General features: G+C 41.2%; 2 long non-coding RNA genes and 1 pseudogene across 2 annotated transcripts; 2 read left to right on the forward strand and 1 right to left on the reverse strand.

Moving 5' to 3' along the window:
- The first annotated feature begins 953 nt into the window (after positions 1 to 953).
- LOC120715667 lies at positions 954 to 5,216 on the forward strand (annotated as a pseudogene).
- Positions 5,217 to 6,786: 1,570 nt separating this feature from the next.
- LOC120715660 lies at positions 6,787 to 7,306 on the reverse strand. The gene is made up of 3 exons (XR_005691706.1): positions 7,178 to 7,306; positions 6,935 to 7,042; positions 6,787 to 6,818 (listed from the first exon to the last, which is right to left on the reverse strand). It is a non-coding gene; the product is annotated as an uncharacterized LOC120715660 (long non-coding RNA).
- A 6,686-nt stretch (positions 7,307 to 13,992) lies between these two features.
- LOC120715681 lies at positions 13,993 to 16,422 on the forward strand. Its single transcript, XR_005691717.1, has 4 exons — positions 13,993 to 14,456; positions 14,664 to 14,816; positions 15,230 to 15,299; positions 15,497 to 16,422. It is a non-coding gene; the product is annotated as an uncharacterized LOC120715681 (long non-coding RNA).
- Positions 16,423 to 21,887: the final 5,465 nt, after the last annotated feature.

Below are 21,887 nucleotides of genomic sequence, written 5' to 3' on the forward strand. Positions count from 1 at the left end.
CACGATGAGCTCCTTGGTCTTCTCGGTGTTAAGCAGCAGGTTGTTTGTGTCGCACCACTCAGCCAGACGATCCACCTCCTCCCTGTAGGCGGCCTCATCGTTGTCACTGATGAGGCCAATCACCGTGTGTCATCTGCAAACTTCATGATGGTGTTGGAACCATCAGCAGGTCTGCAGTCGTGGGTGAAGAGGGAGTAGAGGAAAGGGCTCATCACACAGCCTTGTGGTACACCGGTGTTCATTGTGATGGTAGATGAGCAGTGGTTATCCAGGCCGGACATGTTGGGGGCGGTTGGTCAGGAAGTCCAGTAACCATTTGCAGATGAGGGAACTGATTGCCAGGTCTGTCAGTTTCCTGATGAGTTGTGAGGGGTGGATTGTATTGAACGCTGAACTGAAGTCTATAAACAGCATTCTGGCGTAGGTGTTGTTGTTGTCCAGGTGTGAGAGGACAGAGTGCAGTGCGATGGAGACTGCATCCTCTGTGCTCCTGTTCTGGCGGTATGCAAATTGGTAGGGGTCCAGGGTGGGGGGGAGACAGTATTTGAAGTGTGCTAGGACCAGCTGCTCTAAGCACTTAGCTATTTACAGTTCATAACAAGAGACAAGGCACCATTTCTCTCCTTTGTGTTCCAGTCATCACAGCAGATTAAACTTTTAAAATATTTGCAATAGTATAAAGAAATATATAAAGAAGTAAACACTAATTTATTAATACTTAGAAATACTAAAACTTACATTTGTCAGCAAAAACTGCTGCCATCTGAACCGAAACGTTACAAACCAGCTTACCCACAATCTGTTGTATTTTTCTATGCTGGCTACTTAAATTGGCATCCAACAAGCTATTTGCTTTAATCTTTTATTAGACAAAGGCTGACTGGTTTGTTCAAGCTTCAACTGCATCCAAAGGACTGAAAATGTTTTAACACAGTGACTGAACTTGATTGAAGTCTCCGTAGTTGTTGAATCTGTTTCGAGTGACTTATTTTCACAATTCCAGGAATTTTTAAAAGGCACCAAAAAGCATTACAACGCTGAGCTCGAGTCTGTGGACTTCAAAGGAAATGCAGAGGAGGCCAGGGTCCACATCAACAGCTGGGTGGAGAGCAGACACAAGGTAAGCATAATGTAACTTTAAATGATCTCCACTGTAAATCCTTGGATCAGTTGTGTTGTGTTCAGTTGAGACATTATTACCGGATTGTCCACCGTCCACATTATTTTCTGTTTCCAGTTCTTCCAGTCTAATTTCTATTCAGTATTAAGCAGCATTATCTCTGGGTTTTACTGTTTGGTTTCATGCTATTAATAAAACCATCACAGCAGTATGTTGCTGTAAATAGCAGGCCAATTCTCTATTCTTATTCTATTATGTGATGGGTACTTCTACTTTGATCACTTGTGTCTTTAACATATTTTATTTTTCAGGCCCATTTAGGATTGGCTGCTATTGATTCTATATCTTTATATTATCTTAAGTGCAGCAGGAAATTCATTCATTGTTTTTATAAAAGCGCGATACAAATACAGGCCATTTATAAATCTACCATCTATAATAATAGGATACAAGGACTTTCCATGAGGATTATAGGACTGTGGTGCCACCTGCTGGAAATGAGACATCTTAATCCCAGTTGAAAGAAGACATTATTTTTGTAGGAGCCATTTTTGGGTTGATACCTCATGTTGCTGCTAGAGTTTAAGTTTAAGTTTCTTTTTCTTTCTTTTTTTTAAACTTTATTTAATAAACAATGAGTATACAACATACGAACAGATGAAGTATACAAAACAACAGAACATGAACACAAAAAGCCAAGGGTAAAAGAAAAAGGTAACAATTATAAGAATACACATACATGTATTGTTTTGAGAGCCTTTGTGTTGGTGGAGTCTGATATTGATTGTAGGTACATTTCCACATCCTTAAAATAATGACAGAAATATGGTGTTTTGTTAGTAAACTTACATTTATGGATAAAAAATGTAGCTAAAATTATGAACAAATTCATCATAAAAAACATTTCTCATACTTCTTGGCGAACTTAAACAAACAGAATAAAACATTTTCCCATCGTAAAGAAAACTCCCTTAAAATATGGACAATAACAAACCTGCTAAATTCCTTCCAGAATCTCTGTGTAAAAGAACAGTACCAAAAAAGATGTGTCACAGTTTCTGGATGATCCCCACAGAAAGTACAATTAGTATTTGATAGGTTTGTAGCATAAACCTATTCGCTGGAAAGTTGAAGACAAAATAATTACACCGCAAAGCAAGACACGAAGTAGGCAAGTTCTTCATGTTACTCGTGCACGGGAGAGAACCGGACAGAGCGCCGTCCCTTCGCTTGACCCCAGTTGCTCTCGTCCGTTCTCCCATACCACTGTCCTTTTATTGAGGTTACATGAATATGCATAGGTTCATTAACATATGACGTCTACATACACACAAAGAGTACCTTGCCTGTGTGTGTGTGTGTGTGTGTGTGTGTGTGTGTGTGTGTGGTACTGCTGATCAAAGGGTCATATAACATCCTTGGTCAGGAAGAGGGTAGACTAGATCCCCCCCGGTGAGGAAGTCCAGCAGTTCATCTAAACAGAAAAGCACTTAAACTAGAACAAACGTAGCTACGGTAATCCTACCATAAAACAATAAAACAAGATGTGAACTTTTCCCATGCCCCCAAGATGCAGGTGTGCATTCCAGGAATGCACACCAAGCCTCTGTAGCCTGTTAAAGATCACACAACTTATCACTACACAATTAATTATACACCTCTTAGGATGAGACATTCTTTCAATCTACAAATGATTATATACTTCTAAGCATATATGAGTAAATGTTTCTAAGCATAAATGACAATCAACAATACAAAACCTATCAGTATTTATGTCCCTTTTACATTTTACCATGTAGTGACTGGCTGGATAACATTTATGTAGAATTTTAAATGAGACTTCTTTCACCTTATTTACAATCAAATATTTATGGGGGACCATCCAGACTGTCTTCCACTTGATATCTGGAACATATCGGTTCCAATAAGATGTTATATATGGGAGAGAGACGATATCTTCTTGGAATAAACTACGTATTCTCTTATTGCTGTTACCAAGTTCCTGTGAAAAGCAGATTTTTCCTATTGGTGACTCAGCTGGATCAGGGAGAGTGACTGAGGCAGATATTGAGCTGTCAGTGTTTTTATATAACATTAAAGTCCTGAGGGTGTGGCACCAAGCACCACTGAGGATTCCACCTTTTTAAGTTTCTGTCTGGTAGGTTTATGTAAGGTATTTAAGGTGGACGCACGTAATCAGCGTCAGGTGTGTTGTTAATCATAAGAAGGCAAAACGTTTGTGACCGCTGCGCTTTTATCTTAAATGTTTGGAACAAAGACCAAAAAGGACAAGATAAGTACTGCTGGAGTTATTGGACTGTTTAATTAATTCATGCATACCAGAAGCATCGCGTCACCCCCGCTAACAACCACCTCAGTGGCTTCAAGCCTACGCTTGAATTTTTGTTTTTTGTTCCCTGTTATACTGATCATAAAGCTTTTTCCCCCTTTTTTTAAAATAAAAACCATCTTGCTGTTGCCCTGTTTTCTGATTTTATAGCTGAAGATGTTGTACAGTAACTAGTGCATCTTTGGTAATAGTTAATAGTTTTCATAAATTCTTTTTACCAGATAAAATCAAGGACTTGCTAAGCCAGGATGCAGTGGGTAGCCTGACGAAGCTGGTTCTCGTGAATGCCATTTACTTCAAGGGCAGCTGGAACACGCAGTTTAAGGAGGAGAAGACTGCTGATGCGCAGTTTCGACTGAACAAGGTAACAGTGCAGAAAGGCAGCATAGGATGGTGCAGTTATACTTTGATCTGTCATACTACAAACGAGCTGTGGACTTTGCTGAATGAGAACATAAAGCCTGGAGCTCTGAGGGGATAAAATCGTGCTTTTAGGACGATCACTTTCCAACTTTATGCAGTTATGCAATGAGTTTATTATTCATGTAATATCCAATAAGTGCTCAAATAAATCTAAAACAACAGCACATCACAAACTTCGGCTAACAAGAACAAATTGTGTTGTGACGTGTGCTCTACATCCAAATCCACTCAATGGCTGGAATAAAACCATGACAGAACTTTTTGAGATCATTTTGAGACTAAACACAAAAAACATTTCTCTTGTCTCCCCTATTTTTCAGAACGACACTAAGCCGGTGAAGATGATGCAGCAGAAAAGTAAATTTCCTTTTGCGACCATTCCTGAGGCCAACTGCAAGGTAACATCCATCACTTTCAGCTTATTACAGGATTTCACCAGCATGATCTAAAACTTGTCTTTTACAAATATCAGCCTAAATTTCTAGATTAGGAAGTCAGATCATCTTTGATGGAGTAATAAATAAAAACAATGTTTTCTGGACAGATTCTTGAGATGCCGTATAAAGGAAATGACCTCAGCATGCTCATATTCCTGCCTAATGACATAGAAGATGATACCACAGGCTTGGAAAAGGTAAGATGCACTTACCAGTACTTTAATGTCCAGTTTCAATCAGACAAGCTAGTGACACTGTATCCACACAGCTGGAGAAGGAGCTGACCTATCAGAACTTTGTGGACTGGACTCGCCCAGACATGATGAGCCCCAACGAGGTTGATGTCAAGCTCCCTCGATTTAAGATGGAGGAGAAGTATGACTTGGAGAAAATCCTGACCAACATGGGAATGGAGAACGCTTTTGACATCTACAAGAGAGACTTCTCTGGTGAGAAATATTGCACCAATGAGACACACTGAATCAATTATACAGTTATATTGAGAGCACAAAAACTGCAAAACATCATCTGGTAAAGAAAAAAACACAACTGATTTCTGGGCTCTTCATCTACTAGGAATGTCTCCAGCAAATGACCTGATAGTGTCCAAAGTTGTCCACAAGGCTTTGGTGGATGTAAATGAAGAAGGAACTGAGGCTGCTGCTGCCACTGGGGTTGACATGGAAGTCCGCTCTATAACGATTCCCGCTGAGTTTGTTGCCGACCATCCCTTCATCTTCTTCATCCGACATAAACCCACCAAGAGCATTCTCTTTGTGGGCCGGTACTGCTCACCCGAGTAAACACGAGCTGACATTGACATGAATTAAAGATAAAACATTATATACAGTATAAGATTTTGTAAGGTAAACCTAGTTCATACAAATGAAGTAAAGAAAAGTTATTAAAACAAAACGTGCCTTGCTGTTTATTCTTTCAGTGTCCCACAGTAGCACATTTCCTGCTAGGAAAATGTCAGAAGTCACATCATTTCTGTAAATCGGGAAGTAACTGTAATACATCAAGTCACCTCTGTCTCTTGTTACCAGGACTTTTTAAACTGAATGGTACAACATGGAAAGAGGCCGTACACAAGAGTTTAGCTTTGAGCTCAATATGCGATGATCCTTTCAGCCATGACATCTCTGACATGGGAAACCAGGGAATTTGATTAGAAAATGGTGAAGGATTTTCTTTTCAGTTAGAAACTGGATTTGTGTAACATGGTGGTGAAAAGCCCCCAAAGAAAGCAGCATATGATCAGTCGCTATATTGCATTTAATACAAACGTCCTTCGTGTATCCTTTGAATACAGAACAGATCATTTCTGATATCTATGAGTAAACCCAACGAGCACGTGTCCCAAAAGACCCCACAGTGTTTTTATCTGGCTTTTCCCTGACAGTTAGTGGACACTGACAGATGTGTGCTGAATATGAAAGGAAACAAAAGAACTAAAGAAGGTTTGCAGGGTTAAAAACAAGAACTACATGAAGGTTGTTTCATCCTGCTGTAACTTATGACAGAAGCATCTTTTGTTTGTTTTTTTATTTATTTACACAAAGACAGATGTTGAAATAACAGGAGTAACAGTTTAATTTAATTGAAATCGGTCCAATCGTCTATAGTGAAATTATTGTTTTTCATTAGTTGGCAAAAGATGGGGGTTGTTGACTGCAATTCAGTGAATGCAACAGGGGAGGACGCCAGTTTGGATGGAGGGGAATCAGCAGGACAGATGAGATTTTGTTTAGGAGTCGAGTAGTTGTGTGAATGAGGAGAGGAGAGCACATTAGACTGCTGAGAGACGGGGAGGTAGTCAAGCACTGACCACATGTCTTCTTGGATTTCAGCAAAACAGATGGGCTCATCTCGGTCTTGGAATAATTCAACTCGGGGTTGAACTGATGCAGGTTGAGAGGCATCTACAGGAGAGGCAGGGGTGGGTGAGGGCTGCTGAGACTGCGCAGTGATGGGGAGGGGGTCGAGCTCTTCCAGCACTGACAGCAGTTCTTCCTCACTGTCTGCGACAAAGGCTTCCTCTGTCTGGAACTGAAGGGCTGCAACAGGGGAGTCCAATGAGGTGTCCTCAGGGAAATTCATGTGAGAGGCAGGGGAGACCTGATTTTCTTGACAGAGAGGTGTGTAGGGTGATGCCTGTGTGTTTGGCAGTTGCAAACACACTGGCTGCTGGCGAGGCACGCTGCTGTCATCTGGCTTTGTCTGTGGCTGCTCATGTGGCTCTGTCAGAAATGAATGAGAAGAAGAAGATGGCTGTGACTCAGCTGGCCTCATACGCAAGTTGTTGGCTTGTTGAGCTTCTTCTTCATGTACAGATGCAGATTCTGCAACGCAAACAAAAATACATTAAGTCTTCTTTTTTCAACACATTTTGGTCTCGTTTTCATCACATTTCTTATGTCAGATGCTGTGATACCAAGAAATCTTCTTTCACCTTTCTAAGTCTGATTCTCTTCCTCTTCTTGCCCTGAAAACAAACACAGAGTTTTCATTAGCTGATACAAACTCTGTGCAGTGACTGTTTCATCATTCAGTGCAGTGATGCACACATGTAGGAACTGCATGTTGGCACTTTGGACATACATAGTTTTCTTTGGTCGACCAGGCTGGATGCTCTTTGGCATGATTCTGTCTTTCTGTTTCAGCCTGCTTGAAATATCTGGCTTTCTGGTCGTTTGAAAGCGACGTCCACTGTGGACAGAAGATCATAAGAACACACTGTGAGCACTGCTACTACACATAACTACAGGACAGCTGGGACACATGCAAAAACATGAGCAGACAACATTAACAGATGCATAAATGTATGCAGAGTTACACACTTACTCTCTGTCCCACCACTGCATTTACAGCTGCACTTCCAGGGATGTTGAGTTCAGCAATGACCTTTGGCCTCTGCTCTTTGAGATAGAGCATGAAGGCATTTGGAGGCTTCTTGACGTATGGCCCATCTTCATCCTGCTGGGCTGGGCACTTTCTTTTTCTTCAGGAATAAAACACAGAGTAAGAGCACATGTTAGCACTGTGTACAACTGTGAGGGAAGCAGTTCAAAAACACGAGACAAGCTGTAAAACTGAATGAAATCAGGCACCATTAATGGATCATTACAATAATTCCTGCAGACATCTGCAAACAAATGACAGATACTTGCAGATCAGTGAACCAAAGCAGCCGAGCAAACTTACTTTGGAGTGGAGGTGTTAGGTGGAGGAGCAGGAGTGACATAATCATACATCTGTACACCGTTCCTACACAGATGAAGGGAGACAGATATGAGATAACAGGAAGAAGTTATGAATATAGAGATGTTCAGCAGCTGTGTTCACTCCAGTGTTTGTGTGTTTTACGTACAGTACTCCAACAGGACGCAGGTTCTGGAGCATGTTATCGGGAATTCTGAGCACATTTGTCTTGAAACACACAAAACACACAACAGGTGATGAGACAAGCTGCAATACTATCATCTATCCACTAGGTGGAAGAATTGATCAGTAGAAAGAGGAGATGTGCTCAAAACGACATTCATACATAGATTTATTCTTCTTAGTTAGTCTTAAGAATTAGGATTCACTGACAGTGAAGAAGTTTACTGGTCAGCAAAGTTATTTAAGGGTCAAATACAAGAAAGGTGACAGCAGATTGATTTTACATTCAAACAAAACAGTTTTTCCTTCAGTTGGCCTGAAGCATGCAAAAGTTTTAAGCACTTTTATCAATTAAACTCTAATGACACCTGCCACTACCTCTGGTTGTCTCAGCGGTCCCTGGTTATCTGTCCCTGGCTCTCTGTACAAGTAAGCTGGCCTCATAATGATGGGAGTAACAGCGAGTGGAACTTGCTGCTGAGATACAGGAAGACAAGATCCCGGGAAGGTGTTGTTAACAAACCACCCAGTCTCTGCTGCTGGCTGAGGGGGGACAGGCATTCCAGTGGGCAAAGGAGGAGGTGGAGGGTTGGGTGTTTGCCCAAACATCACATCGTCAAGCCTGCAAGGAACATCATGTTCCAGATCTTCCCTGTTGTCCATTTTCGTGATGTTTTTGTCTGAACTCATCCAGAAGAATTTCGAACCGATTCTGTCTGGGATCCTGTGGCACAAAAGGAGGGTTTGATCCTCTTAGACTGGGACTGACATCTTATATAATACAGAACTATACAAAGGACGAGTACTATGAGGGAACAAGGTGACTTATCAGTGAAAAAACTGGTAAGTCACACTTGAAAATATGACATTTATTTTACAAAGAAGTTTAAAAAAGACATTTAAAGTGCTGCATTTGCAAACTAATTGAAACCAAACTGAAAACTGTTTTTGGTTTGACTACTGATGCAACAGAACAGTTTATTTTCTTTCTTCTTATTAAATTATTCTTTAGATATACAAATACATGTACAAAACGAAAAAGGAGAATCATTTTTTCTTGTCAAATACACACATTAGCGTCGTCTATGAAGCTGAATCCAACAAGTGTGAATGATATTGCATTGTCGAAAATGTAATTCTTCATTAAATTAAGAAAGTTTCAATTAATCAATTAATTAAAGAATTAATCATGAGATAAAAATGATCATCTGAATAAATCTATTTTGTTCACTTTCGCTTTTCTTTTGTCCTTTGCTACAAATCAAATGCAGCCCAGATGTTTAGATCAATAAGATCTATCTGGAGGAAGTTGGTGGCAAGTTCTTTCTGCAGGTGAACCTGTGGAACGGTTATTAACAGCTGTATCAGCACAAAACTGAGGCGACTGCTGATCATCAGCTTCATACAAGCCAGCAAGCCACGCCGGTCTGCTGCCTCCTGAGCTTCTTCCTTCTCCATCTACACCTGCATAGGAAGCTCAAGGCCAGGCTATTGAGGACCCAAATGGGAAATCTCCATTAAAAAGATCATCTCTTAAAAAGTTCAGTGTCAGTCATTTTTGTATCTGGGTAAAGTTGAGTCACAAATCTTAAAAATGGTTCAAGCTTCGCTCAGGTTAGAAGGAGCTGATTTCTACGTCCAGTGCCAGTTAAAATCAAAAACTCAAAGATCACATGACAAGAGCAGCATTCTATGCCAGTTGTTTTGCTGAAAGGTCAAGTTCAGCAAAACAAAGGAAAAACAAAAAAAGCTCCCTAGGGTGTTGGCCGTGAGTGCATGCAGATCAAAAACCAACACAAACAGCCAAACAGCGGCCAAAAAGCTACCCGGGGTGCATCTGAGCCATCTTTTTATAGGGTCAGTGACCCCTCCTACTGCTGGTGGGTATTTTTACATTCCTTGCTTTTTCCCTGTTCCATATTAAAATTAAACTAATAAGTATTTTCTTAAGTCTACAAATGTCAATATTAACCCCAACTACTGATAGAATATGGTTGTCTATACTTTTCCCCAGTCAGTTGTCAATTTGCACTTTGTTCTTCTTAAATCTCCGACTCTTGTGCAAAATTCGTTTATTTCAAGGGTTAGAGATGGGTGATTAACCGCTTGCTGGCAGCAGAGAGTCTCCTATCGGTGCAGCTTAGCAGGGCCAAGTTTATTTAACCCTTTGTTTGGACTAGTTACCATTGGCCATAATACAATAAAGGATCCTAATCACTACATTTCAGACAGCATGGATCACATGTGCTCATTCAACAAGTGGCACACACTTCATTAATATGCTTGTGAATAATATTTGACCTAAAGATGTGAGTCCTGTGATTTTAAACATGCAGCTTAAATGCTTATCACAGTGATTCGTTATATAAACACTCCAGTGCAGGTATATATATTGTGTATATGAGTATATATGATTACATAGTGTATATGTGAGTATATATCCAGGGTATAGAGACATATATATCATAAAATCCACAACATTAACTCATCAGGATTACATTTATTTTCTAAAATAAATACCTTAATCACGCAGCCCTCATAGCAAAAGGCTAGAAAATATCCTGATCAACCATTACTGTGACAGGAAGTGTGTGTATTTTTGCACATACCTCAGATGAGTCAGAGCGTTCACCTGCTTCACCTGTGACCTCAGCTCTCTCTACTCTTTAACCAGGTGTGTGCAGGTAAAGCAGGTGATCATCTGTTAGCTAGTTACAAACTCCTTGAATTGACACTACACACAGTTGTGTTATAAACCTGTCATAGCACACGTTTGCTCTGCACAGTGATGTCACACACACACATACTGAACACACTCCAGGCTTTAGTTTCATGGCAGCAAAGGCAAACACCTGTGTGGTAAAAGGCACCACGAACTCGATACTGTGGTAAAGATGTCACCATATAACTGCTGATGTTCTACGTGCAGTTTTTCTATTCCAGTAAAAGCTAAAATGCTGCTTTCAGCTGCTCCTTTGCCCCAAGGCGTCACCACAGCGTGTAACTCTGCATGCTTGATTTGGCAGTTTCCCACCAGATGATTTTCATTCAACTCCAAAAAGGATGTGCATCTCCAGCTGTATTCACACCAGCAACCTGCCAAGTGAATGCACTAACCATTATGCCACTGACCACTAAAATTAATCCCATAGCTCTTTCATTTCTCTCAGTAAGGGATTCAGATTCATTCCAAAATGGTAGTTTTGTTGTGAGATTTGCTTTTAGAAGGACTCTTTTAGGTGGACTTGTTCACTACCACAAGGCTATTTAAATGAATCCAGTGTGAGCATCGTCAGCACACAATAACAGTGGATTATATATATATTTTCTGCTCTACTGAAAGACGTTTACTGACACTGCATAGGGAGGAGAGAGGCTGAGGAGTCATGAGTAAGTTTCAGCTTTTGTTTCATTGCACTTGACAGCTACAGAAGCTTTGTTAGCACATTAGTTAAAAACAAATAAAAACTATTTTTATTTTATAGTTTTACACACTGTATATTATTTATTCGTTTGACAAATTCCTAAGTTAAAACCAATGTTCCCTCTAAGCTGTGCTTTCTCTGCACGTTCTCTGCGCACAGAAAATCTGTGTTGCGCACAAAAAAAAATCGAACCTGAACTGAAATGAAAATAAATGCGTTAACAATTCATTCTGTTTTGCAGTGTGAGTCAGAAAGTGACCGGTGACTGGCTGCTCCGGCCAATGATGCAATTCAGGCTATGACAGCGTCCTCAAGCGTCCTCCTCGGTCAAAGGTCAAGTTCCCTGTGACATAATGTTCTGGTCATTACCCAACATAATAACTCAGATACAAAAGAGCATCTTGAGCTATGTTTGACAAGGAAACCTGACCAAAGATAGTTCACTCCATTGCACTCTTCTGACACTTCCCATTTTTATTTCCATCAAAACACCTCATTCTTTAAAATTAGCAAGTATTTCAAATAAAATATTTTTCATCTTCCTCTGTAGAGTAAGAGACAAACTCGACGTGACATCTTGCCCAAGGAAATTTGGCATGCTGACTGGAGAAAATGGGGATCAAACCACTAACCTTCCAATTTGTAGGTGACCTGCCCGACCACCTCAGACACAGGTATCCCAAAAATCTCCCAGTTATTTAAGGTATTTGAAAAAACATCCAGATCAAGGTAATCACACTCAAGAAACACCTTAATTCAATTCAATTTTATTTATATAGCGCCAAATCACAACAACAGTTGCCTCAAGGCGCTTTATATTTTACATTAGATCGTACAATAATACAGGGTGGGCCATTTATATGGATACACCGTAATAACATGGGAACGGTTGGTGATATTAAAGTCCTGTTTGTGGCACATTAGTATATGTGAGGGGGCAAACTCCTCAACATGGGTGGTGACCATGGTGGCCATTTAGAAGTCGGCCATCTTGGATACAACTTTGGTTTTTTCAATAGGAAGTGTCATGAATCGCTGTGCGGCAGGCAGGAGTTGGACCCAAAATGCAGGCACGAGATTTAAACACAACGAACTCAGCTTTATTGCTGGCAGGGGAAAGTCATACAAAAGCAAACTAAACTGGAAAATGACAAACTAAACGCACAGGGAGATCCACACACCATGAGGGACAATGCAACACTGACTCAGAGAAACACAGGGTTTAAATACACTGCGAAGTAACGAGGGGAATGAGACACAGAAGGAGGGCACAGCTGGGAGAAATCAGAACGAGACAAGGAAGCAAAGCAGGACACATTCACATAAGACACGGACCTTCAAAGTAAAACAGGAAGTATAACACTGAGAAGCGGACTTGACACGGTGGAGACAGCAACTAAGAAACAGACAAAAACCATAAGGCAGAGGACTCTAAGAACCAAAATACACAGAGGGAAATACTAAGCTTGGGACACAAGAAACTAGACTCGAGGGAGTAACAAAAGACCAGCCATGAGAACATAATTCACAATACAGAGTGACAGAAAACAAGAAGCTCAAACATGCAAAGACACAGACGTACACAGAACAGAGGGGGCACAGAGAAACATGGAGGGCAAGGGATCAAAACTAGAAACCATAGAATAAATCACACAAGTACAAAATACAAGAATCACAAAGAACTAAAAACGCTGGGTCAGGAGACCCAGGATCCTGACAGGAAGAGGGCCATGTGACACATCAAACTTATTGGTAATGTCACAAGAAAAACAATGGTGTGCTCGGTTTCAACGTAACTTTATTCTTTCATGAGTTATTTACAGGTTTCTCTTTGTTCACAGCCATTGACATGTCAAAGAAGTTAACATGTGAGGAGCGGATCGAAATATGTTGATATCTGGTGAACGCAGCAACTGTGTCATTGCAGCAGATTTCAATGCAAGACACCCTACAAGACCACCCATCTCCCATGCTACAGTCAGCAACCTGCTTGCTAAGTTTCATGAAACGGGTTCAGTGTTGGGTTTGCCAAAATGTGGACGCAAGAAAACTGTCACTAATGAAGAAACATCAGCTTCATTCAGCAAGAGCCCACAGCATAGCACTCGCCACATGTCACTGGAGAGGGGCATTAGTCGAACATCCCTTCGGCGGATATTAGCTACTCACAAATGGCACCCTTACAAACTCCAGCTGCTGCAGCATCTCAACGAGGATGACCCAGATCGGCGCACAGAATTTGCAGAATGGGCAAAACAAAAATTGGAACAGGACCCTCAGTTCATGCAGAAGATTTTGTTCAGCGATGAGGCAAACTTTTATGTGAATGGTGAAGTTAACAAGCAAAACCACCGCTATTGGTCTGACACTAACCCACATTGGATGGATCCCTCCAAGACTGTTGGAACAACAGAAGTGATGGTTTGGTGTGGTTTAAGGGGTACAACGATAGTGGGTCCATTCTTCATCAATGGAAACCTCAACGCCACTGGATATTTGAAATTGCTACATGATGATGTGTTTCCCTCTTTATGCACTGAAGCTGGCACGTTCCCTGAGTTTTTCCAGCAAGATGGTGCACCGCCACATTATGGGTGCCAGGTCCGAGCATTCCTAGATGAGCAGTTTCCTGGAAAGTGGATTGGTCGTCGTGGGCCAGTTGAATGGCCCCCAAGGTCTCCGGTAGAACCAGGCTCAGTGAGGGGCGGCCAGCTGCTGCGACCGGTTGGGGAGACAGAAAGAAGATGGGATAAAGACCTGCTGTGGAAGAGAGACAGTGACGGAGTTTGTGACTCTGTGTTTATGTTTTAGTAGTTATTATTATTCTGGGTTTGTTTTCATGTTCCTATGTGTTCCCCAGTCTGTGTGACGTTGTTGCGTTGTGTCATTGCGTGTATGTGTTTCCTGTTTTATTTTGAAGGTCTGCGTCTTATGTGAGTGTTTTCAGTTTGCCTCCCTAGTCTCGTCACGTTAATCACTCCCAGCTGTGTCCCCCACCTGTGTGTGATCTCCCTGTGTTCTCTGAGTGTTTTTAAGTCTTGTCTTCTGTCTTAGTCGTTGCTGGTTCGTCTGTGTTGTTTCCCCTCGGTCTCCCTGCGTCTCTCCGTATGTATTTCCCCGGACCTCCTGCATCTTCGTTTCTGGTTTGTTTTGTTAGTTTTACCCAGTTTAGGTTTTCCTGTTTCACCTTCACCCACGCCATTGCTGTTTGTATTTTCTTTTGTTAAATAAATACTCATCTGCACCAGAGCTGCCGCATTTTGGGTCCTATCTCCAATTCCATACGTCTGCCACCGCGGACGTGACAAACAGAGGTTAATAACAGATATGATTCAGTGCAAAGAGGTCTATTAACACATAGTGAGTGAGAATCATGGATATCCTCCAGCAGCCTACATCTATTGCAGCATAACTAATGGAGGATTCAGGGTCACCTGGTCCAGCCCTAAATATATGCTTTACCAAAGAGGAAAGTTTTAAGCCTAATCTTGAAATCTTGTCTCCTGAATCCAAACTGGAAGCTGGTTCCACAGAAGAGGGGCCTGAAAACTGAATGTGTTCACTGACCGGTGTTGCCAGCTTTGGTGGCTCGTCTCCCGCTCGAAGAGGACCAAAAAGAGAACCATACAGTGTTCAGCTGCCTGGCTGTGCTCTACACACACAGCCCTGCTCTGGTACAGTAAAAACCACATTTACATTTGTTTACATTTCCAATGTAGAGGATGAGTTTAGATCACTGTGGTCCAAGCTTGTCGTCAGTTATAGAAACTGGATGTTGCACAGGAAAGTGTGTTTCCTTACATTTATTTTGTGTTGACAGAAGTCTTTGATTCATATTGATTATTAAAGAGCAGCTGTTCACATGTTTAGAAAGATGCTTTGAAAGGAAAAACTTCCAACCAATCATTTCTTTTATTAAATGTTAAATCAGTTATTCTCACAATCCAACACATGCAGAAACTTTGACATGCTCTGATGTAAATCTTGAACTACTTCACATTGTGCATTTTGTCCCTAAATTTAAAAAATATTTTTAATTACACTTTTTTTCTTAAATGTTTTTATTTATTTATTTTATCTCTTTCAGGTCGTGAATTTAATGAAACCCATAGTTGCTGCTTCCAGTCATGTCGTGGGCAACAAGGATGTTGATAAAGGTGAAGATTTCTATGGCCACATGCAGAATAACTCATCAGATTGCATGTTAAAATTCCTTTGAATGAACCCTCATGACTCAGAGCTTCATATCTGATGTCTCTTAGCATCGTGCACAGCACTCTCATCAGTATTTGGTTCTTTTGTAGTGATCTGTCTCCAGTGTTGACCTCTAACTCTGTTTGTTTCTCCTCCACAGAAAGCCAGAACATTTCAGTAGCACTCATGAGAAAGTTTGCCCAGAACCACAGTGCTGAGGTCCAAGCAGCTGTGACCTCACTTCCTGCACAGCAGAGACCCTTGTTAACGTGCATGCCGTGTTTACTTTTTCTTATGTTAGGAGTTCGGGTTCACCATCCTGTGTTCTGTATTTTGATTTCCTGCTTCACTATAAATCGCTGCTGCTGTTCTTTACGCGGTTTGGACACACTTCTTGCTTTGTTCTCAAGAGTGTGAAGTAATGGATTTAATCTGCTAGGAGAGTTTTTCGTTCCCATTGCTCTTTGGGAGTCAGCGGGCTTTAACCTGTGGAGAAACACGTGTGTTCTTGCTCCTTCAAACGGTTTTCTTCAGAGATTTCTCACTGTTTGTACACATGCTGAGTGGCTAGTTTTGAAAACACTTACTTTACCTTTACTACTCTGCTCAGAAATGCAACCTGTGACCTTACACAGCCCAAAAACTTATCCTAAAACATAAATTAACAAGGACAGAAGCTTTTTACAAATGCTTCAACAGTGTAATTCTAACAAGGTATGCAATACATCTAATGTCAGTTCAGAGGTATGAAGTGATGACACTTTGACATCACTGAATAAAAGCAGTCTTGTCATAATAAGCTTTGCTGTGGACAGTTGGAGCGTTCATGTTAAACTTTTTCTTACAAATAAAAAAGGTAATCAGATGTTAAGTTTGTTCAGTTTTAGTTGTTCTCATCGTGTTGCTCCTCAGATCTCCCGTTGTCCCTGAGCCTGACTAAAGCTCGGCAGCTTGTTTTCAGGGCATGGCAATGCAGATATGAGCTAAATGTGACACAGCAAAGAAAAATCAGAATCAAGAAACCCTGAGCTGACTTTCATGGCTGCAGACGTGACATTAAGAGCCTCACAGATCAAAAAAGTATGGGATTTAAACTGCTTCTAGACCTGCACACATCTGTTTCCAGGGCAGGATATCCATTCCACTGCAGCAGAAGGAGCGATCAGTGTGGGCCTCGGTGCTGTACAGGACCTCCTGGAGCTGCTTGTCTCCTGGCATCTGGGCTTTCACTCGTATCTGAAGGACAAAATAGGAAAATCAAGTTGCTCTCACTGTCACCTGATTTCCACAGACTGCCATCTGACCACATCCCTGCAGTTGGATCCCACCGCCGTACCTCTAGGATGGGTCTTCTTGGTGTCAACCCAAACCACCCTCTCCTTCAGCTCTGACCTGAATATATACACATGATTGCTTCTTAAAAAACAAACAAAAACAAAAAAACGTCCCCACACGGAGTGAGACTCAGTCTTGGATGCCCAGATCAGCCAGTGTGGTGTCCAAGAAAGGGAAGGGTTGGTTTGCCAAGTTGGGCTGTACCTCGATGGGCAGTGTCACCAACATGGGGATATCCTGCTCCAGTCTGACGCGCAACATCTTGTTGTGGGACCCCGGGAGCTTCCTGTCTGCCGATCCGCCTCTCCGTCGGCCTGCTCCACAGTCGCCGCCTCCTCCAGAGAGCATTTTGTGTCGTCTGCTGCCAGCTTGACTTGCTGATCTTTATCTCAGGAGGCAGTGGGTTTTTACCCTCTCCCCCTTTGATCCTGTGCGTTGTCGTTTAAAACTCGCTATCTGCATCTTTTGGCTCCAGCACGTCTTTATTGTTAGAGTTGCTGCTTGCTGTGTTCTTCTGCGGGGTGCTGATGATTCATTGTTCTGCTTCTTCTGATGGTAAACGCCTCTGGAAAGCCTGAATATGTGAGCGCGTCTGATTCATACAGAGTTCTGCTCTGCCCCCCCGGACTGATATATGCAGCCAGTGTGAATGTGTGTTATGTATCACTCACATATTAGGTTCATTAGACTGACACAAGGGTGATGCACGGATGTTGGTGATTTTAGGGCCAAGTGTGAAAGTGGAAGAAAGACAATTTGCAGGTTTCTTTTGAAATGTTAAAAGAATGTTGGAAATTTGATCAGAATACGGTGAAAATGAGAGAAACAGATATTTTTCTCAGATCATTGTGTTAAATTGTCAAAATCCCCGTGTTCTTTAAGACTATCAGCTCTACTCTAAACAACCCTGAAAGCCTCTGCTGACACATGTCATCAGTTCCTTTCTTTCTTTGTAAACAAGGTCGAGTCTGTCAGGTCAGCAATAGTACTTCCTACAGACGACCCATCAGTGTTTATTCCATGACTGTAAACATGTTTCCATTTGTCACTTCAGTCTTTACTCTGAAATACAGGAAATGACATCATGGCTCAAAATCTTTGTCGTTCAAACAATTCTTTATTTAACAATATTTTTTAACTTTATTTAACAAAATACATTCAATGAAAACTTTAACAACAGAAAACTGATTTTTAATCCAACCACTGAAAAAAAAGGTAACGACTGAACACAAACAGAAGAACAATTTATAAAGATTAAAATGGAACTACAGGAAGTTTGATTCATAGCCTCATTTGAACTTTAACTTAAACTTAAGGAGAGCCGACCTGAACTCTGTGGAGCCTGATCTCCAGGGTTCTAAGTTGGACTCTGAAACCAGAGGATGTCTCTCTCTCTTCAGATTCACTCTGATCCTGTGATGGGAACGGTTTCAGCCCTGCGTGATCGCGCTGATGTTTGCACAGAGCAGATGATGAAGTAAATGTTTTGGCACAGTGGTAACAGTGAAACAGTTTATTAGTAACGTGGGATCGTTTGTGTGCAGAGTATGAACTGAGATTACTGAAGCTCTTGTCACACTGCTCACAGCTGTAGTTTCCTTCCATGTGTGTACGTTCATGCTTGTTACGACTACCTGACTGTGAGAAGCTTTTGTCACAGTGTCTGCACTTGTATGGTTTCGCTCCTGTGTGGACTCGTTTGTGTGTTTTAAGCTGACTTGCAGTGGTGAAGGATGACCCACACTGATCACAGAGGTGCTTTTTGACCCCACTGTGAAAGAGTTCATGTCGTTTTAAGTCACCTGATGTGGGGAAGCTTCTCCCACATTCTTTGCAGTATTTCAGTTTGTCTCCAGTGTGTTTACGTTGATGTATTTTTAGGCTGGCTTGCTGACTGAAAGTTTTTCCACAGATGTCACAACGAAAGTCTTTCCCACCACCACAGCAATGACAGGGTTGAGAAGTGGATCCATCTGTGTCGCTCTGCTTCTAAACAAAGACACAAAGACAGTGTAAGTCAGTCCTTCAACACTTTTATCCTGAAAGTCGCCTGAAATAAAGAGCATCTCTGCAGACGTCCAATTACATTTTACTGTTTCAATTAACACACTCAGTTTACTGGGCTACAATAACTACAATACTACCACCATGATACAACAGCAATACTTATTTAATATTACAGTAACATCTGACTTACACTTAAATGAAATGAAAACCTGAATAATGGCTCAGAGCTACTCTTCGGTGCAGTAGAAGTGCTAACATGCTAACACAATTTAATGAGCAGACTTGTTCCAAACAGTCAGACTGAACTTACAAGAATAAAATAAAAATACTGACCTCACAGTAACTGCACTTGTAGAGTCTCTTTCTGGTGTGGATCTGTTGGTGTAGTCTCAGGTACTGTGGAGTTTTAAAAGTCTTCTCACACAGGTCACATTGATAAGGTCTCTCCTCAGTGTGGGGTAAACATGTGGCGTTGTAACTGTGCGTCTGTTGTAAAGTATTTGCCACACTGATCACACCAGTACACATCTTCTCCGGAGTGAATGCGTAGGTGTATATTTCGGCTCCATAGCTGGCTGAAAGTTTTTCCACAGATGTCACAGCTGTATGCCTTAACTCCAGAGTGGGTAACTAGATGTCTCTGTAAGTTGCTACTGTGAGCAAAAGCTTTACCACACTGATCACAGCTGTAAGCTTTAACTCCACTGTGGACGACTTGGTGTGTTTTCAGGGCTTTCTTCCAGGAAAACGACTTTCCACACAAGTCACAGCTGAACGGTCTCTCTCCAGTGTGGATGAGCTGATGTTGTTTTAGTTTAGACTTCCAGGTAAAATCCTTCCCACACTCGTCACAGGTGTATTTTTTCTCTCTCTTTCTTCTGTGAGGTTTGTTGGCCTCCTGAGAGCGCTGACTTCTCGGTCCATGTTGGTCCTGCAGTGACAGAGATACAAGCAGAGGCAGTGAGTGAAATGCAGTCATTAAACAAACTGAAGCTTCAAACTCCCTCCATTAACAGTAGTTTTAAACCTGAAGGTGGAGTGTGGCACCAAACACCACCAGAACCTGAACGACTGCAGGTGCTGATAAGTTGCGGTCGCGGTATTTCAACATCTAGTTAGCAATACAGAAGACGAGCGAGAATAAATGGAGTAATATTTTTTATGTGGCAGGTAATTTCAAATGCAGCAATTCTATCAGCCCAACAAACATCAGTAAACACACAAACTGTTTGTGTGCAGTTTGTCTCACAATGTGATGTAAAGACTGCAGTAAAATCCTCTGCAGGTTAGTGCAGGATAAGCAGGCAAGTTTACTGTAATGTGATGGATTTAAGTAAAGAACAGTGTGTGACTGGTGCACAGTGACTGTGGTGCTCATGTCAGAGTTAATTACATCAAGTGTAGCAGAGATTAACTTAAACTTAAGCTCATGATGCTGACATTCATTCACTGAGCTCCACCCACATACCAACAGTATAGTGTATAATATAAAGACAGTGTACTGTCAGTGTAGAGAAAGGAAATCAGCCAGGACAACTTGTGAAACATCTGCTGACATCTGGTTGAATTCACAGAGAGCAGCAGGTCAGCTGATCACAGCCTGTACATTAAAAAAATCTACTGGAGCTCTCAATAGAAATGATTGTGAGCTGTGACCCTTTTCCCCACACTGAGCCACTACAGCTGATTTTAGGGTTGAATATGCTGAATCCCACTTTAACATCTTCCTGCTCATTTTGATGTTTAGAGGCAACGTCACCGTCTAAGATGTAGGCATTGTATTCATTGTATACATTATTTCTACATTACATTAATATTGCACAAGGTTCTCTTAGTTTAGCATAAAATATACATATCAGTACTTCAGCTTTTAATGGAGTATTTCTTAACACTAGTATCTGTCACCTTCTGTGTTGAGCTCATTGTTTTCTCTGCAGTGGCTGAGCTGAGTCCAAGTAGCTGAAATTTCCCCTGCTGCTCCGTCAGACTCTTCTCCTCCTGCTGATCAGCTGGGACACAAAACAGAACTTTGTTAGGCTCCACACTGCACTGAAGAGTCAAAGTGTCTCATATGTTCATCTGAGAACACACAGAACACATTTTAGCTTCCTTGGGTGGACAACTTGTTTGAAACAAACACAAAAGGTTTGAGCACCGATACCAAATTCAGCAGTATGGCACACCAGTACGAGGAGAGCAATTCCTCTTTAAAATATGCCCTGGCCAAGAAAACAACAACAACAATATACTTCCTATATTCATGCAATTTATTACTTTTGAACAATCCTGTGAATTTTTGTATCGATGTACTTGTCTTGATTTCATCTATATATCCGAGTGGGTGTAGAAATCTGAGCCATCATCTGAGTAAGCCTCATCACAACTTTGCGCTGATAAAGGCAGCTGTGTTTTAGCCTGGAACACATTTATTTTTACATTTCTCATAAATGTATTTCATTATAGCACTTTTACCGCCAACATGTTGGGTCTTTTGGAGCCGGAAGTGACCTTATATGGAAGAAGGGTGGCGCTAGCTAGCTTAGTTAGCAAGCTGCATTCATAAGCTGTGCAGGTGCCACAGAGATGCTAAGTAGCCTTAATAACAGACTAATAAAACAACAGAAACTCTGATTACAATGAGCTCATTTAAAAGCTTTCTTCTAATAAAATTATTTTCTTCTCTGTGTTTCACAACCTTTTGCTGATATCTTTCTGTGAATTAGTTTAAAGCAGCTTGAGTCAATTTAGTCAGATTTTTTTTTCAACTGGTTCACAAAAACTTGAGAAGAGACACCGAGGAGAGCAACAGAAAGCCTCATTCAGGAGCTAAACTCAAGATTAACTAGACTCGGATTAATATTAGCTCGGTGCTTACCTTTAAATCAGTCTTGACAATAATCGGAGAGAAAAACGCCATAAAGCGGGAACTCGGCTTCTTCTTCTTCTGCTCTTGTATTTTTTGGCGGTTAAAGCTTTAAGGCGCATTACCGCCACCTGCTGGACTGGACTTTTCATGTCCCAAACATCATCAATTGGGCACAAATTTGTTGGAGTTTCTGTTAATAAAAAAGATGGAATTCAAGGATCTTGTTATTTGGTTTGTTTGTTTTCACCATTTACTCTACAATTTTCTGCCAGTGTATAGCAAACCCCACAGCTCAAATCAATGAAGAATTTAGTATTTTTAACATATTGCTTAAGATGGAACC

This window comes from Simochromis diagramma, unplaced genomic scaffold (genome assembly GCF_900408965.1).
Source record: "Simochromis diagramma unplaced genomic scaffold, fSimDia1.1 OVJJ01000451.1, whole genome shotgun sequence".
NCBI classification, from domain to species: domain Eukaryota; kingdom Metazoa; phylum Chordata; class Actinopteri; order Cichliformes; family Cichlidae; genus Simochromis; species Simochromis diagramma.